The sequence below is a fragment of the Quercus robur genome, chromosome 11 (assembly GCF_932294415.1).
Source record: "Quercus robur chromosome 11, dhQueRobu3.1, whole genome shotgun sequence".
Taxonomy (NCBI): Eukaryota; Viridiplantae; Streptophyta; class Magnoliopsida; order Fagales; family Fagaceae; genus Quercus; species Quercus robur.
The window spans coordinates 53,183,674-53,203,882 of NC_065544.1; the positions used below are offsets into that span (position 1 = coordinate 53,183,674).

General features: G+C 32.8%; 3 non-coding genes and 1 pseudogene across 3 annotated transcripts; all 4 read right to left on the reverse strand.

Annotated features, from left to right (window-relative positions):
- Positions 1-9,168: 9,168 nt before the first annotated feature.
- Positions 9,169-9,282, reverse strand: LOC126707745 (U5 spliceosomal RNA). Its single transcript, XR_007649057.1, has one exon. It is a non-coding gene; the product is annotated as a U5 spliceosomal RNA (small nuclear RNA).
- Positions 9,283-12,214: 2,932 nt separating this feature from the next.
- LOC126707854 (U4 spliceosomal RNA) lies at positions 12,215-12,367 on the reverse strand. The gene has a single exon (XR_007649150.1). It is a non-coding gene; the product is annotated as a U4 spliceosomal RNA (small nuclear RNA).
- Positions 12,368-13,036: 669 nt separating this feature from the next.
- Positions 13,037-15,357, reverse strand: LOC126705227 (acetylserotonin O-methyltransferase-like; annotated as a pseudogene).
- A 3,268-nt stretch (positions 15,358-18,625) lies between these two features.
- Positions 18,626-18,739, reverse strand: LOC126707743 (U5 spliceosomal RNA). The gene has a single exon (XR_007649055.1). It is a non-coding gene; the product is annotated as a U5 spliceosomal RNA (small nuclear RNA).
- Between the last annotated feature and the right edge of the window lie 1,470 nt (positions 18,740-20,209).

The following is a 20,209-nucleotide window of genomic DNA, read 5'->3' on the forward strand; positions in this document are numbered from 1 at the left end:
TTTTTTTTTTTTTTTTTTTTTGCATTTTGACATTATCATTTTGTGTCTTTGGCTATTGAATTTGAATAAATTTGTAAGATTTTAGGGAAATTTTCATGCCATTTATCTATGAAAAATTGCTATTCTGATGGTATTCTCTGACTCCATAATTTTGTAGATAGAGTCAGATAAGTATTATGACTAATTTTTAAATTATTTCACTTATATTAAGTTCATGTGGAACCGATATGAATCACTACATAAATATGCTGTTCATATTGCAGGCAAAAGCGGATGGACATCCTGTAAAATGTGCAGTGTTAAATTCAATATTGCATACTCGCAAAGATGGATCCGCAGTTAATGAAGTAGTGAAAGAAAAAATGGTGAGTAATCCCTTACAAATCTTGTTCCTATGTATGGAAAAGTTCTTCTATTCGAAATGCAACTTTTACAACTGGGAATTTTTTTGGTGGTTGGCAGCTTAAGTGATGGAATTTTTTTGGTGCATGTGTCTGTGCATTTTGTGTATAAAGACAATGCAAAAGTTGATTTACATAGGTTTCACTGTACTGGTTTTGGGTATTGGTCTCCATTTGATGGGTTATTAATGGGGTTGGAACTATGAGAAAGATAAGAAATGAATTTTTTGTTCTTCTCTAGGACCTAAAAATTATAGAGCAATCCATCTTATTATGTTAGTTGTCTAAATGATGTATGGAAATGTACTATGAATTAAAGATCTATTAAAAGTTATAAGCAAATTTTGCATTGCCACTGCTGCTTTGTAGTGGATATATACTCATTATTCTGCTCCATGATTTGGAGCATAATATGAATTGCCACATTGCATTGGAATAACATATATATTTTGAGACTACAAAATAATATTGTCATCTCTTTGGCATTGATCTCCACCATCAATTTTGGGATATATGGGATGACAGACTGATTTTTAGTGGAGGTGATTCTGATCAGTTGTATTTGAAGCTATGTTTGGAGGTGATTTTTAGTGGATGACACACTGTTATGTTTTGAAGCTATGTCAGGATTGAAGGGTAATGTAGCAAATCTTAATTGGTAATGTAGCAATCAGCAAATATATGAAGATTTTAGTCAAAGTATTTTTGCTTATATGTAATTCCTTTTGTTTATGAGTTTTCTTTGATGAGTTTTTGACTAATTTGAGCTGCATTATAATAATAACTTTGTGCTAGCGTTGTATAGCTGGTATGACAACATGGTCCTTAGAAATTAGCTATCTTTAAATATGTATAAGTTGTTTTGAACATGGTCCTAAGATTGGCCTAAAGTTGAGGTTTTGTATAAGTTGTTTTGAATTTCAATTAAGTTTGTGGCTTAATATATGTGGCATTAACGCGGCAATCTTTGAGGGCTCTAGTCAAATTATTTTTTCTTACATGTAATTCCTTTTGTTTATGAGTTTCCTTTGATTAGTCGTCGACATAATTACTGTACTTTTTATATTAGTTCCAAAAGCCATAAATTTGAGGAGGGTTGAGTCAATTCATTAAAGACTGCTACATCAAAATTTCTTAGCCTAGGAGTAGGACTCCAGTGAACTTGCCTTGAGGTTTTTACTTAAGCCAATTCCCAATAGATAGAGTTCTATCATGCTTGTTTGTAGGCGATGGATATGCACTGCCATGCTTATCCTTAACATATATTATAAACATCATTGTATTTTAAAGGGGAGAAAATCCTATTGTCTATCCCTAACTAGCAAAAAAGGAGAAAATGGTCACATAGCATTGTTAACAATACGATTTTAACTCTCTTCATATCAGACTAGAAAACAGATAATACTAAGCACCATTCTCAGAGTCAGAATAGGAAGTTAAATTACAACCATATGGAGCATCTTGAATACGATTTCCTAACATATGACATTGAAAACTTCCTTCTATCCAATAAAACAGTAAAATATAAGTTATCAGAGTTTTGCTATCCCACTATGCTGACAGTGTGGGTCTGCAGTTGTATTTTGCGGCTAGTATTTGAGTTGTTGGGCTTTGTTGTAAATCTGAGTTTAATTTTTTTATTAATAATAGAATCTTATTCATAAAATAAAAAAAATAAAAAATAAAAAGTATTTAATCTATGAACTTGTGTGTTTTTTTTTTTTTTTTTAATAATCTTAATTTAAAAAAAATTATAATTAAAATAAATCCTTAAATTTGACTATTTTTTAAATGAGATACTGTATTAGAACACTCGTTTCTTCATAACATGTATTCAAAGGAACCCAGTAGAATGCATTTTGATTTGTTGATTTAAAAAAATACTGAACTTTAATTTTCATTGTCTTTTTGCTTGCAATCTTCTCTCTTCTACTTTGTTTTATTTCAAATTTGAAGATGAAGTTGACTGAAAAAAGAAGAAGTTCAAAGTAGATGTGAATTGAAATTTAGGTATTTAGAATTTATCATATTCCTATCCTAACAGAATTTTATTTTTGATTTGTTGTGATTTCTGTGATGAGTGTGGACACCAAACAAAAATACTCCAATTATACTAGACTAGTATGGATAATCATCAAATAAAAAGTTATTAATAAGTATTGTATGCATAACCTAAATAATACTCCCTCCATCCCAAAATGGAATACAGGACTATTACATTGTATTCATTACATTGTGTATGCTTCTCAATATAATTTTTGTTGTCTTCAATCAAATGATGTTGCTAATTTCTAATTATTTTGTTTTGTTCAAACCCAAATATCAGGATAAAATGAAGGAGTTGTTGGCTGAATCTTCGAATCAACTGCAATTAGATGACATAAGTGGTAGTATTGCATGGGCACCGGATGATGTGTTTGTCAAAATGATGGGTAAGGAGTGCAAAGGGCGTATTCGTGGGGTAGGCTTTGGTCCAAGCCCAAGTGGCCGAAGTAGCAAGAGTGCTATCACGGACCTTCAAATATGATCAAGTCAATCAAGGGATGACGAAGTTGCACATCTGAAGGCTTCCTTGGTTGAGATGCAGGAGAAATTGTTTGCTTTTGATGAAATGAAGGAAAGACTTAGCCAATTCGAAGAGATGGAGCAAAGAATGGTCCGCATGCTTCAACAAGTGCAACAAATAACTTCACAATGTAGTCAGGTTGGCATTAATGATTTTGATTTTGGGGTTTCTAATGGTTAACTTCACATACATTCATACATACATGCCTAGGGGCTTTTTTGAGAAAAAGACATTGTGCATATCCAAAGAACTAATTTTACACAGAGAGATATTTTGAGAGATCATTCTAGTTTCTTAAAAGATTTCCTGTAATTCATAGGGCTTTGTGAAGATTCAAGTTTGTAAGTTTTTCCTTGTGATCTTGTGACTTAGTTAAATATAAATTATTTCAGCTTATATAACTCAGTTTAATTCAGCTCGATCAAGTTTGATGTTTAGTCTTATGCTTCAATATGAATTGCATGATATATTTTATATTGTTGTGTTTATAATCTTCTTTGGCTTTGATAATTTATTTTTCCAGATTTAATTTTTTGATTTCAAATAAGGTTGTGTCATTGATATTCTTCTTAAACGTCAAACAAGATAGAATTACTCATTAAGAATGGTGCACATTTGTGAGCCTATGTTTCAAGAAAATGGTCAGTTATTTATATGCTTAAAAGCCTATGTTGGAGGGGTTTTGTTTTTAGGATGCAATGATGAAATTTCTGTTTGAATGTAAGTAAGTACTATACACTTTAATTGAATACTAATCCAGTACTAATCTTTATAAAGAATATCATAATGGACCATACTCTAGAGGAAGAAATTCTAGAGGGGAGGCTTGGGATGGTTTGTAGACCCCGACATCCTAGGTTTGATCCCCAATAGGTTGCTTATAGTTTTGGTTGATTTAGGCTGGTTTGTTTAGTTTGTTAACTGTAGGGTTTTATTTTTTTGCTTGGTAGCTGGGTTGGGTAGTTCTGGTATGGTGGTTTGCTTGTTTCCTTGGTTATGGCTTAGCTGCTTGTTATGGGCTATGTGCTGTATTGTGACCATGTATCTGATATAATGTTGAAATGATTTAATGAACTTATTTGAATGGGGTTGTTGTTTCATTGAGCTTGTAAGGTACAGTGGATGGCTGTAATACTGTAAAGAATAATAGGCACTCAAAGTTATACATGGGACTCATAAGTCTGATACCTTTACATGAATTTGTTTACAAGGCTATATGTAAAAAATAAGAAGGAAATTGTTTACAAGTCTGGATTAAGTTGCAATGTGAAATATGAAATTTTCTTTTCAATTTTTATAGTTTCCTCTATCATGAGCTAACAACCTTTTTTTATAGTATGTGATTTCATTGTGTCCTAATTATTGCCTTTTTTTTTTTTTTTTTTTTTTTGTATGTAGGACATTTCTTAGATCCTACAATCCCCAACTCTCCTACAATCATCAGCTGCATCCCATCAACCAGCCAGTTTATAAATTTTATGTTAAGGACATTTAGTGTACAAAGCACCACATTTGAAACACTTTGAAAGAATTTTTTGTGTACAAAGGACATCTTTCTTTTGTTAATTTTATGATAATAGTTATAGGCAATGTACGTAGTTAATATAATGTTGTTTATAAAGGACCACATCTTTTCTTTTGTTATGTATTTGATAATATATTTTGATGTCAATATTATGTTAGTTTGGAGATATTTGTGGTGTCGTTAATTAGTTACATTTGTGGTATTGTGTTAGTTAGTTACAGGTTCTTTGTAACAGGTTTGTAAAAAAAAATAGTGGTTTTAATATAGGCTATTTTGGGCGGGGGAATTCTATAGCGGTCAAAAGCGCCGCTAAAGGCGCATATATTATGATTTAAATGATTCCCCATAGCAGCATTATCCCCCATCGCTGAAATGTTTACACATATAGCGGCGTTTCTACTCGCCGCTAAAAGTTCAATGAGCTCGTTTAAATTCGTTCCCTATAGCGGCACTTAATGACTGCCGCCACAGGTTGCCATAATAAAAATCGATAGACACAAATTTTGACAACATATGACGGCGGTTTTCTGCCCATCGCCATAAACCTCAAACACCACTAAAAGGTGTATCTATAGTAGCGTTTTTTTGTTACTGTCGCAATTGAACTATTGCAGCAGTGCATAGCAGGTGAGTGGAACCACCACAATAGCACTCGTCACAATAGGCCAAATGGGCCTTTAGCGGCGGTTTTTTGGGCTTTTGTGGCAGGCCAAAACTGCCGCAATAGCCCCCTTTTTTTTTTTCTTTTTTTGGTAGTGATGCATGGTTTAATTAACCATGATCTTGAAAAGTGCTCCTCTAAAGTGGATTTTTTGAAATATTGATTTTATTGGTTTGATTTATATATACATAAGATTATTAAGATCTATCAAAATGTCCATTTAGTTTTAAATCCATTGTACGCAAATGCATTTACATATTTCAAAGCAGTGAAAGTGTTTTGATTATCTTTGCAACAAGAAGTCATGCAGATCAAAGGATGAGAGAGTGCTGGAAAGAGACAAATGAAAAACAAGAGAAGTGAATTCAAGAAAGAAAGATAAAAAAAAAAGTTGTATTACTCTGTCAATAAATTATATAGCTGCCTTGTATATATAGCGTGGGAGATGGAATTCTTTGTTCAAAAGAGTACAATTGGATTTGGGATGTGTTTGTTTGTTTAAACCCCTTAAAACAGATTGTTTAATCTAATATATTAGCCAAGTGATTAATTAGGTTAATTATGAGATCTAGGTTAAACAATGAAGGATCGTATCATGCATAGCAGCGGAAAAATAAATAAGACAACGATATGATTACTCAGGAAAACCAATAAAACTAATCGTTTTAAGGTAAAAATCTGGGGGGAATTTAACCCAACCTATCCTCAAGGCAAACAAATCCACTAATAGAGAATTGAAGATTTTACAAAAGATTTAACCCTAAATCTATTGCTATTTCTAGCAGTAATTTATTGACACGACCACATACAAGTTTTGAATCTACGGATTCCTTCTCTCTTGGATTTGTAGAACACAAACTCCCACGTTTGTGACTTTGAGATCCTGCTCAAAGGTTTCGGATTATCATTAGTAATTGATCTTGTATGCAACAACTTCTACAACACCAAATCTTTAGATTTTTCAAGAAATATTGCAGGTAGAAGACTTTAGAGAACTTTGGGTACAAAAACTCGAGATCTACAATTGGAGGCACAAGATGCACTCTTTTCTCTCTAAAAACTTCTAAAAAACCCTTCTAGGGTTAGCTTGTAATGTCCTTTAAATATTGGAAAAAATGGATCGCGATTTGGACTTCAAACGAACAAGTTATGGGCTTTTTACGTTTGTTGAGTTTTGCTGATCCGCGACATCTGATTGATCGAGCCTAATTGATTGAACCAGTCTGATTTTGACTTTCGAAACCTGCAGCTTGTATGTTCTTTGAATTTTGACTTGCAGCACTTTAAGTATAATCTAATATGACTTCATAGACTCTAAGATTTATATTTAAACAAGTTTATGTTCATAGTTTTTCAATTGTTCTATACTTTTAGAACCTAATAGGATGACCTTAAGATACTCACTCCTACACAAACACTGAAGAATGGTTTTGGAGATTGACTCTTCCTTGTAGGGCTTGTTGATGTCCACTCCAATGATAAAATCAGATACATGCCTAAAGTTTCTTAGAGTAACAATGGGAAGCTTTGTCTTTAAGGTTTGCATGTCTCCCTTTTGATATTAATAAATTATTTTATGAAACTTTTTATTGGAAAATGACAAAAGTAATTAATTTTTTAAATAATTTTTTTTAAAAATTTCATAAAATGGATAATTAATGTATATCCTTAGGATATATACTAGTAAACCATTTTAAGAACTTTTTATTAGAAAATGAAAAAGTGATTAACTTTTTAAATAGTTTTTTCAATTTTTTGAAATTTTTTTTTCATAAAATGAATGATTAATATATGCCTTAAACTCTTTCATAATTGTTCTTTGTGAGCTCTTTTCTTGCCAAAAAGCTTTCACAAAACCCAAGCATCGGTTGATGTGATGCCTATTTTTCTGGCTTGTGGGTTGGCAGGGCATAATGGGGTATCCTTCTGGCTTGTTGGCAGAGGAGATAGATCATAATGGTTTTTGTATTTTGCTTTCTTCTTCTTCTTCTTTCACGAGTCAATACCACAGCTGCATCTTCTAATTTATAATTTCCCTAGAAGCATGCGAGTACATGGAAAATTGGTTAGGGATGCTGCTATGTCTGTGGTTGACTGGTTAACTTATTTGACCAAACCATAGTAATATTAGGATCATAGTCGACCGACTCCATTAGACCTTTTTTTGGTCTCAGGCATACATTTGGCCACAGACCAAAGAGAGAGTTCAAGCCATGGCATTGGTTTCGAGAAATTGAGGATTCTCTCATGAAGTGCTATGGTGTTTGGAACTTCGGTGAGAGTGCTTTTATGTCACCCCATGAGAACGGTGAAGCCTTAAAATTGCTATGCTTAAGACAAAATTGTATGAGTAACAAAAACATAACATAGATATGCACCCATCAACGATTGGATGAGGCTGTTATTAGATTTGCAACATACATATTAGCAATAACTATACTTAGCTTGTTGTATCTAAGTCATAATTTTATTTCATATGTTCAAGGGCGATTAACTTAACATTGAAATGTACCATTTCAGCGAGTGATTGGAAGCAATGGAGATCAAATGTATTGGCTTTGAGAAGCTCAATGCCTGAACAAGCTACAACTGGCAAAAATTTGCTGAGAGATTGTGTGCATCAAGTGCCATAAACTCGCGACCCACAATCCTAATTGTCAAACACACACAGATTTCCAGGATTCCATTTTTTAGTGAGAAGGGAACCCTTAACCATTTTTTAAGGACAGGGCCAAACCCGGCCAAGGCTAATAGTTTTCAACCAGCAATACACTTCCGCGGTTAGAACCTAACAATCTGCATCATATAGACCCAACTGCAAAGGTGATATTTTACAATATTGCACAGCTCTTCTTTACATATAGCTACTTATCAAATTAATTGAACTTAATCTGTCTCACCTCTCCGATATGGGATGAAAACTTTAGATATAGCTCTATCCCTCAATTAATTTCGTCTCACCCATGGTTACTTTAGCTAACTGAATATAATTTGACTCATAATTCAAAGAATGTAATAGTTATAGAAAAAAAAAAAAAAAAACCCTAATATTGACCAAGTGGGGGGAATGAAAGATCTTTTTTTGTAAATAGGATTTGGTAACACAAGAAATGATTCCCTTAATTTAGATATATCTTTAAACTATCTTTACTATGTAATTAATAAAACTAAACAACTTATATGGACAATCAGATCCCATCTTTCTTTTATTTATTTATGAAAAATGATAGGACCATAACAAATTACACTACTTTTGCTATAACTCACAACATGACGAGTTGTGATTGATAGAAAAAATGGTAGATTTATGTGGATCCACACATCCACCACATGGTGGTGAGTTGTGACAAAAGTGATATATTTTATCGTGACCCTAGCATTATTGCTTATTTATTTGTAATGATGACACTTTGACGAAATCTAATATTCAAAATTTTTTTTCAAGCAAGTTACAACTTACCCATTTGTAGTTTGGCCAAAATTTAAACTGCCTATTTGTGATTTGAAATTTGACACTTTATTCACTCGAGGTTTGATTGAAATTTAAGTTGCCTACCTATGGTTTGAAATCTCATGATACAAGTGTTCCATTGGATTCTTTTTTATCTTATTTAATCTTGTAATTTTTTTTTTGGTGTTTTTGTGTTTTTGGAGGAGAGAAACATAAAAGTGAAGAAAATCACATATTTAGCTATATTTACAATAGAGGTGGGTTAAGGAAATCTAACTTAACTAACTTAAAGTGGGTAAATTGTCAAACTTCAAACGACAAGTAGGCAACTTAAATTTCGACCAAATCATGGGTAAGTTGTAATTTGCCATTTTTTTTCTTAGAGGTGGAAACCCCCACTCCATGCACGTATGCTAAAATTGCTGTATTCCATTTACAAAAGGGTGTTTGACATATTTTGTGCTAGGTTTCTTTGAGGAAAGTACCATTTCATATGAAGATGATTATTGACTTAGTAGAAAAAAAAATATGTGCCATGTAATATAACTTTAACTAAACTTGGTAAGGGGTTTAGGTTAAACCCTCGAAAAATTAATGTATCCCGCAATAAGTGGCGAGCACACGGTATTCTTTAGTAAAAGGCGAAAGAAAAGTTCGCTTTGTGCTCACCACACGGCTCCATGGGTTAAGTCATCTGATTAGAGCATCTTATAATTAAGAGTTCCCCAATTTTTGTTTTATCTTCTGGACAATGTGGGACTACGTTATATCATTCATTAGGTATTAAACAAGGAGTTATAAAATATTGACCTACGGTATGCTTGATGGAATTTGTGCATACAAAGTAAGATAATCCAAAAGGGACAAGAAATATTGAAACTAAAAGGAAGTTAACAAGAAAGGTGCAAAATTACAAGCGTGTTTTTATTTACATCCATGAAATCAATTATCGTGATGACAAATTTTCAATTCTTGGTTTAATTAACCATGATCTTGAAAAGTGCTCATGTAAAATGGATTTTCTGAAATAGTGATCTTATTGGTTTGAATATTTATACATATAAGATTACTAAGATCTATCAAAATGTCCATTTAGTTTTAAATCCATTGTACGCAAATGCATTACATAAATGTTTTTTAAAAAGAGTCTCAAAAGTATTAGGAGGATATTCAATTTTTTAACAGAAAAAAAAAATACAAAAAATTGGGTTTTGCATTATTTCTCATCCTATTTTTAAGTTGATGTGTCTTTGAAGAAGTCAACAAAAAGCCAAATATCTTCAGTTTTATATATACTAGCCTAAGAAGTACGGTGGTATGATTATGTACTAGTTGAGAATTGAAAATATGCGGTTTAAAATAATAAGTATTGAAATTAGCATTATAATTAAAAGAAGAAAATAAATATCATATATGAATAGTGCACCCTTTGTTTTTTTTGTTAGACAAAGCTTCTTTTATTTTTTATTCTTGATTTATCAAATATATGAAGTTGGAACCATTTTTTGTTAGTATGAACAAAGTTGTGAAGAAACACAATCATTGGCCTAAGCAAAAGCTATGGCCCTTGGGAATAGTGTAACTCCGTCACTGTGTTTCATCTATATAAGCAACTTCCAATTGATTTTTTAAAGTATATAAAATGACATAAAAAAATTACGCTTCAAAAGAAAACTCAGTTACATTAAATCCCAATTGTTCTTTTTGCTAAGTTGAAGCTCTAAAATTCCTCATTTGAGAAGTTTGTTGTGTCAATAGTAGTAGCTATTATGGCGTTTTATGCTTGTACCATGCTATATGGAGAGAGAGAGAGAGAGAGAGAGAGAGAGAGAGAGAGAGAGAGAGAGAGAGAGAGAGAGAGAGAGAGAGAGAGAGAGAGAGAGAGAGAGAGAGAGAGAGAGAGAGAGAGAGAGCAAATCAACCAAAAGTTAAAATAATTTACTCATATATTTCATATGTTATTCATACTTCATTCATACATTTTATATGTTTTTACCAGCCTCCACCGCCTACGTGCGGTGGTTTCGAACAAGTTTGGCAGCAAAAAGCCTCACGAAAACAACAAATTGGCTGCCCTTGTGTGCTTCCAATAAAAGCTAAGAATGCCATTAATACGATCATAAAAGCCTTCGCAACAAATTGTTTGTAGCCTTCCATCAACACTTACTCTTGAAATTCTTTAGATATTAAGTGTTAATCGTCTTCAGTTGTAGAATGAAAGATATGTAACTATTTTATAGAAAAATATGGAACCGGCACAACTAATTGAAAATACTTGTGTTCATAAATAGGTGAAATATTAATTTTGATATGGAAACTCTTGAGAACACACTAAAGAGCTCATTTATTGAATTTCTGTTTTTCCACCCTTATTGAAGAGTTTAAAGAACGTTTCCCCCCTCTCTCTATTGCTCTCTCTCCATATAAATTGTTATTTATTAATCACTTAACTTTAGCCATTTCGTATATCATAAGAGCATTCACATCAATCTCTACAAGGTTTTAGCCAAATTAATCCAAAAAACTTATATGTCACTATTTTAACAAATAGACACCTACATCAACGTCCTTAATATATATATATTTTTTCTTTATCCATCTAATGCAAGAATAGTTAACAAATTTGCATTTAGCTTCAATGGCCTTTAGAATCTGATATCACAAGCACAACAACAGTATACCAAAGCCAAATAAAATCTCATTGCATTGCAAATAATTTTGAAAGGTACATAATGGATTTTAGCTAACCAGCTTCAATATAACATGCTAGAATGTACAAAAGCCCATTAATGTTGGTCACAAAATCCCCGTTACTCTATATTTCAACAATTACATTTATATTATTTTATTTTTATTGGTTCAACCCTCCGACAATTGCCTAGGGTTACCAAATAGAAATGGCCTCATAATTTTGGTCTAAAAGAATATATTTCATACTTATTTACCATTTCTTTTGGAAAAAGTTTTTGTTTCTAGCTAAATTTAAAGAAATCCATAAACATTTTTTTTTCTTTCTATCCCACTTAAATAAAAAGTACTCTCTCTCTCTCTCTCTCTCTCTCTCTCTCTCTCTCTCTCTCTCTCTCTCTCTCTCTCTCTCTCTCTCAAGAATAACTCTCAATTTTGAGAGAGAACAAACCCCCTCGACTTGGACCTATTATACATCCCTAATGGGACTCCCCCACTCCCCATCCCTATGAATCAATCATATCTCTAGATAAACATCAAAATATTGATGTAGACACCACCACCCTAGCATTGCTAATAATATTATTTGATAACTTGACCTCTCTATATTGATAAGTGTAGAAATGCAATAACCATTGATGTCACTTGTTATGAATGATGTATAATAAAGACGATATCAATGATGAATTCATGTAAGTATATGTTACTGATCACAAATTTCTATATTAATAAGTTGTGAAAAGATTTGTATTTATAACATTTCTCTTATATTTATCCACATCCCTTTCAAAAATTTGATGTGCTTTTCTTCTTGGCAAGAAAAAGTTACTGCAATTAATAAGAGTTTATTTATTATTATTTTTTAATATTCACAGGTTAGCAATTAAATAAGACAATAAGTTTTGAGAACTAGTAATTGTAGGGCTTTACCCTAAAGAGGCAGCCGTTCCAGAAATTCTCAAAGGCCAAGGCTGAACCCAGGCCTAAGAGGGGGTTTGGAAATAGTTTTCAACCAGCAATAAACGCACCTCAATTAGAACCTCACAAGCTGCGTCGTTGCCCCAAGCGCAATGATAGATTGTTAATGCATGTGGTTTTGCTCTACATTTATATTCAGCTGTGTAGCACAGTCTGCCAGACATAAACGATGTGGGTTGCAATTCTCTTTTTTAAAGGAAAAAAAAGAAAAAAGAAAAAAGAAAAAAATTTGTGCTCAGTTTCTCCCTTGTTCACTGTAGCCTATATATGATAGGAGTCAGTTTCAGTTTTATAACTAATTTTAAATTAAAATTTTTTTTATTCAGCATGTCTTACTATTTGAATGCACTGAAGTAATATGTGGAAATGTTTATAATTTGATGTAAGTTTGTTAAATTAGTATAAGACTACAAAATTATTTTCTAAACTGTGGGGCATATTTGACTTTTTTTTTTTTTTTTTAATGAATGAAATTTTCTAGCCAAAAAAAAAAAAAAAAAAAAGTTTCTTCAGAAATTTTCGTTTCACCAATGTTTTCATTGAATTAGGATGGAAAGACATAATAAAGAAGAGGAAAAAAAAAATGAAAATTTCGATAGTCATATAGATGCACTTAATACCAAGCAAACTAGATCAACTTAAACTGGTTTTATTGAATTAAGTAGCCATAACAACAGAGCGAAAGAGAATCAATACTTAGGACCAAAGATCCACAATAGTTCATATTTTTAAGTAGAGATAATCCTTATTTCTTAGCTACTTTAAATTATGGACATGCCTCAATTACTGATTGCAAAGCACGAATTGGTTTCACTGTGTATCTACTAAATCCAGCCTCTCCAAGAACAAATCCCCACTCTTTCAAGGTCCTCTCTTTGCATTTTTTAAGGATTTGGATGCACTCGTTGTCTGCCCAATCAAGCAGAACCCGGTGCAATTCTCAATGCAAACTACTTAAGCCAAAGAACCGGATATCATAAAAAGGGTACAGTGTACTTAACTTGAGAAATACCAAACCAATTTTGATTCTAATAGAGAATCATATGCTATTACATTTTACATAAAAGGAGCACGGGAGCCGAGGAAAAATTTAAGCTTACGGTTGAAGTAACAATATTGCCATTTTAAACCTAAGAAGTTCGGACGCCTCAATAAAATCCTTGACCTGTCCTTGTCAAGCATGACAAACAAAAACATGTCTAGGACAATTTTGCGTGTCTGAAGAGAAAAACAATATAACTTCTTATTTAAAAATTCCTTCTATTTTAAACATAATTTCAATGATTTTATTTTGAAAACTTAAACATAAAATATGTTTTTAAAAATATACCGAAAGATATGTATTAATTAATTATATAATTTTCGTATATTGTGTGTCGTGTCTTGTAACTCTTGTTCGTGTTTCTTATTTTCAAATAGAGAGTATTGTCTTATCTAATAGGCTTAATGGCATATATTTCGGAGGTATGAAAGATTTGAAAGTTGAAACTACTTGAAGACCTTTTACAAAACCTTTTATGTGTGTGTTTCAACTAGGTTAACAGCAGGTCTTCATTCTGAAGTGGCTTCCTAAACACATAAATGGCCTATACACTGAGGGCGTCATTTTCATTTGCATGAACTTACCATTATGAAAGCAGCATCAGCCTTTGGAACACTTTCAAACATATCACCCCCAGCATGTTCAACTCCGGTGATCTCTGCGGCAACAGAGACAACATGAGGAAAATCAAAGTTGATGCCACGAAGCCATGGACATGCCTTAACCAACAACTTTATAGTGGTTCCATTGCCTCCACCCACATCTACCAAACTGCTAAGCCCATCAAATAATCCTGGACAACCTTGAATCATCGCTGGCACCACCAGCCTTGCGTCACAAGCCATTGCTTCATTGAAGAGCTAGCTATGATCAGGATTTGCTGCTGTATGGCTCCATAAATCTTCACCATGAGCCTTCTCAAATGATAGAGTCCCATTGGCTAGAACTCGGGCACTTAGACTAAGCCATGGTGCCAGCATCACTGGGCTACTCTCCATCAAAATAAAAGCAGCCATGCTATGTTCTCCTTGTCTCATCAAACGGCAAGATAGAGGTGTTTGTGCATAACCTGGGAACAGTAGCGAGCCAAGATTTAGCATCAGAAGACAAAAATACAACATACTTAGCTTGTCTTCCACACTCACAAACATGACTAGATGCACATATAATGCACACACATTTTATATATATATATATATATATATACAGTATATATGATACTTAACATCACTTTAAACAATACAGTGCTACTTATTTGAATATTACATTATATTTTAATGGTAAGAAAATTCATGGACAGATAGCATATCAAATATATTATGTTATTTATAAAGATACTTTTATATATGTATAAATTGTATTGTCATAATTTTAAATAGTCAACGTTCTAATTAAATTTTTCATAAAATGATTTTTAGTTATTAGATAAATCTCAAATAAAGCTTCCAAGTTAGTTTTTGTTAAATTCAAATAATTAAATGATAAAAAATTTTAATCATATAATTTTTTTTTTTTTTTTGTATATTTAAAACTCCATAATTTAACTTGAAAATAACATCAAATTATGTAGTTTATAATATTATAATTAATCCTAAAATTTATTACTTATACACTCAGTTTGTGAAAAATGATAAAATATTAGATAAAGAAATTTATAGAATGATTAAAAAATAATCAAAGTTGGGGGGTCTCCCCCCTTGCCTGGGGAGCCTTGGGCAGTGAGTTTCTCTTTGAATATTCCACGGTGCATTAGGAACCTCAGAATGCGATAGAGTGGGGAAGGAGCACATCCTAGAGTTGAAGACAAGTCCGAGAGTGTAATGGGTCTTCCATGTCTTTCAATAGCATCAGCTATCCCAAGATCAATGGCACACTTGACTACAGCCATTTCTGAAAAGCCCAGTATGTACTTCCAGATATTTACGTCTGCATGTTCTTCTTTTCTTCACGGTGAAACTCTCTTCGTGTTTCTTCCATCTCTTTCTCTCTTCCCTCCTCTCTCGATCAGTATGAACAATCTATTAATTCTACTTGAGGTAAGACATTTCAAGTTGACGGTTCATATACACAAGAAGAACTGTTGCGCAATAGGAAAGTGAAGCTATCACTATGATTTGCTTGCAAGATTTTACTACTATTTTTATTTTATTTCCTTTAGTGCTAATCCAGCCAAAAAGATTTGTCCTACATTTGGGAGTACATAAACATGATATTATAGTAATATTTGAACTTAAGTCCCTTGAACTTAAGTCCCTTGTTAGACATTAGATGACAAGAACTGCTTGAATTAATTGAAACCATCAACCCCAACAATTTATCAACCACGTGTGCAAAGGTAGATGTGATTAGATGGACAGACCCTTAGCTTTTTGTTTGGTAGAACTCACTAGATGGAGATCAGATTCTTAGGCGGGTATTCTTTAGTAAAAGGCGAAAGAATAGTTCGCTTTGTGCTCACCACCCGGATCCATGAGTTTAATTATTTGGGTATTGCACCTTATAATTATGAGTCCCCTATTATTTGTTTATCTTCTTTACGATGTGGGACTAAGTCATATTCAGCATTAATTAGGTGTTAACAAGAATTTATAAAATATAAACCTACGGTATGCTTGATGATTTGTGCATACTGAGTTATATAATCCAAAAGGGTCAATAAATATTGATACTAAAAAAAAAAGTCAACAGGAATGGTGCAACATTATTAGCGTGTTTTTAATTGCATCCTTGAAATCTATTTTCAATTCATGGTTTAATTAACCATGATCTTGAAAAGTGCTCCTCTAAAGTGGATTTTCTGAAATATTGATTTTATCGATCCGATTTATATATACATAAGATTATTAAGATCTATCAAAATGTCCATTTAGTTTTAAATCCGTGGTACGCTAATGCATTTACATATTTCAAAGCGGTGAAAGTGTTTTGCTTATCTTTGCAACATGAAGTTATGCAGATCAAAGGATGAGAGAGAGCTGGAAAGAGACAAGTGAAAAACAAGGAAGAGAAGCGAATTCAAGAAAGAAAGATTAAAAAAAAAAAAAGTTGTATTATTCTGTCAATGAATTACATAGCTGCCTAGTATATCATGGGAGATGGAATTCTCTAGACAAAAGAGGACAATTGGATTTGGGATGACCTCAAGATACTCACTCCTACACAAACACTGCAGAAGGGTTTTGGAGATTGGCTCTTCCTTGTAGGGCTTGCTCATGGCCACTCCAATGATAAAATCCGTTATATGTGAAGTTTTACGGTTATTTTGTTGAAATGAAAAACTTTATGCTGAAAATATTATAGATAAATGTAAAAGTTAGTTGAAATAGTACAGTTGGACCCAAGAATAGTACCAAAAAGTGCACTGAAACCCATATATAATAGTAAAAATAAGTTAAATAGTAAAGTAAGTTGGCAAAAATAATTTTTGCCAAATGGACACTAATAATGGGAATCTTTGTCTTAGGGTTGCATGTCTCCCTTTTGATATTGGTCTGTTTTAAAACGGATTTTATTAATGTATACCCTTAGAATATATCTTAGTAAATTATTTTATGAAACTTTTTATTGGAAAATAAAAGAGTAACTAACTTTTTAAACAATTTTTCCAATTTTTTATAAAAATGTTTTATAAAATGGATAATTAATTTATGTCTTTAGGGTATATATTAGTAAACCATTTTATAAAACTTTTTATTGGAGAATGAAAAAGTGATTAACTTTTACAATAAATTTTTCAAATATTTTGTAAAATTTTTCATAAAATAGATGATTAATGTATGCCTGAAGGACATACATTAACCAAACCATTTTATAATTGCTCTTTATGAACTCTTTTCTTGCCAAAAAGCTTTCACAAAACCCAAGCATCAGTTGTTGTGATGCCTATTTTTCTAGCTTGTGGGTTGGCAGGGAATGATGGGGTGTCCTTCCGGCTTGTTGGCAGAGGGGATAGATCATAATGGTTTTTTTATTTTTATTTTTATTTTTTATGAGTCAATACCACAGATGCATCTTCTAATTTACAATTTCCCTAGAAGCATGTGAGTATATGGAAAATTGGTTAGGGATGCTCTAACTTTCTTGTGTCTTATAGTCTTGTCTTTGTTGGTATTTTCCGTTACCTCAACTTCTCCTGTCAATAAACCTTTTCGGTGCCCTCTCATTCAGTGAGTGATTGGAAGCTATGGAGACCAAATGTATCGGCTACGAGAAGCTCAATGCTAGAACAACTTGCAACTGGCGAAAATGTGCTTAGAGATTGTGTGCATCAACTGCCATAAACTAGGGACCCACAATCCTAATTTTTAAACACACACAGATGTCATCAAAGGCCAGGATTCCATTTTTTAGCGAGAAGGGAACCCTTTAAAAAAATTTCTAAGGACAAGGCCAAACCCAAGGCTAATAGCTTTCAACCAACAATACACTTCCGCAGTTAGAACCCCACAATCTGCATCATATAGACCCAACTGCAAAGGTGATATTTTACAATATTGTGCAGCTCTTCTTTACATATAGCTACTTATCAAATTAATGGAACTTAATCTGCCTCACGTCTCCGATATGGGATGACTCTCAAACTTTAGATATAGCTCTATCCCTCAATTAATTTTGTCTCACCCATGGTTACTTTAGTTAACTGAATATAATCTGACTCTGGTTATATAATATATTATAAGCCTGTTTAAAAAATTTTATATGTTACTTTCATGTTTGTGGGTTCTAATAAGTATTACTGTTTCATAAAAAAAAAAATATATATATATATATATATATATATATAATCTGACTCATAATTCAAAGAATGTAAGAGTCATATTAAAAAAAAAAAAAAAAAAAAAAAAAACCCTAATAATGACCAAGTGGGGGAAATGAAAGATCTTTTATTGTAAGTAGAACTTGGTAACCGAGGAAATGATTCCCTCAATTTAGATATATCTTTAAACTCTCATTACTATGTAATTAATAAGATTAAACAACTCATAAATGATAGATTTATATGGATTCACACATTTATTACGTGGTGAGTTGTGACAAAAGTGGTGTATTTTATTGTAGCTCTAGCATTAATGCTTATTTATTTATAATGTCAGTACTTTGATAAAATCTAATATTCTAATTTTTTTTCCCTAGAGTTGGAAACCCCCACTCCATGCACCTATGCTAAAATTGCTGTATTCCATTTACCAAAAGGGTGTTCGACATATCTTGTGCTAGGTTTCTTTGAGGAAAGTACTATTTCATATGAAGATGATGATTGACTTAATAGAAAAAAATATATGCCATGAAATATAACCTTAACTAAACTTGGTAAGGGGTTTAGGTTAACCCCTCCAAAAATTAATGTATGCCGCAATAAGTGGCGAGCACACGGTAATATTTAGTAAAAGGCGAAAGAGTAGTTCGCTTTGTGCTCACCACACGGCTCCATGAGTTAAGTCATCTGATTAGAGCAACTTATAATTAAGAGTTCCCCATTTTTGTTTTATCTTCTCGACAATGTGGGACGTTATATTCTGCATTAGGCATTAAACAAGGAGTTATAAAATATTGACCTATGGTATGCTTGATGGAATTTGTGCATACAGAGTAAGATAATCCAAAAGAGACAAGAAATGTTGATACTAAAAAGAAGTTAACAAGAATGGTTACAAGCGTGTTTTTAATTTATCAGACAATTAAGAAGAAAGGATCAGAGAATAAGAAGAAAGAAAAGCAGAGTAAAACGACACCACAAACAAGCTAAGCTACAAGTCTACTTAGAAGAGCAGCTAAACGACATGTAGTCTTAGTTGTTTATTTAATTCAGATTATATCACACGTGTGTTGTAACTGATTCCTACACGTGCTGTAACTAACTCCCTTAGCTCCCTTAGCTTCTGTTATTCCGTTACACTCTGTTTTGGGTATTTAGGTTCAGAGATGTATATAAGCCTAATAAGTGTACAGATTCATTCATTACAAGAATTAGAGAAAGTTTCTTATCTTTTCTCTCAATTTCTCGCTCTTTTTCTTCCTGTGTGTTCACACATCTTTTCTTCCTTCATCTCTATTTTGTTACATGGTATCAGAGCTCGAGCCTTCTTCAATGGTGTCGAATACTCAAGCTACTCAGGCTACTCAGGTTTTCTCTTCTCAACGAGAACTGACTCCGATGGAGGATCCACGAAGTCCATTTTTCTTGCATCATGGTGAAACACCAGGTGCGATTCTGGTTACTCAACCATTAATAGAGGATAATTATCCTATGTGGTTCAGAGCAATGAGAATGGCTTTGGATGCCAAAAGCAAGCTTGGATTCATTGATGGTACTGTTAATGCATCAATGGCTATCACACCATTAGAGAAGCAAGCTTGGTCCAAATGCAATTCAATGATCTCCTCTTGGATCTTGAATTCAGTCTCTCCTCACCTCACTGCTAGTGTGATTTACAGAGACACTGCATTCGAAGGTGGAATACTCTCAAGAAACGATTCTCTCAAGCAAATGGACCTAGGATCTCTCAACTTCAGAAACAAATCTCAACTATGATGCAAGGTGCTGCTACAGTCACAGGTTTCTTCACTGACCTTCAAGCTGCCTGGGATCAATTATTGAATTTCAGCCCTTCACCTTGTTGTTCATGTGGAAAGTGCACCTGTGGTGTGAATGATAAGATCACAACCTTCCAGCATCAAGATTCTCTCATGCAATTCTTTTGTGCCACATTTGTAACCTGCCTATATATTTTGTTGGTGAGATTTTTTCTTAGATGTCGCCTAATGGACGTAGGTTTAAGACCGACCTACATAAATATTTTGTGCTCCTATGTGAATGTCTTTTATATTTTTCGATTTTATTTTTGCATAAATGCACTATTCTTTGGTTGCATGCGCAGAAAGCTAGGTATAAAAGCT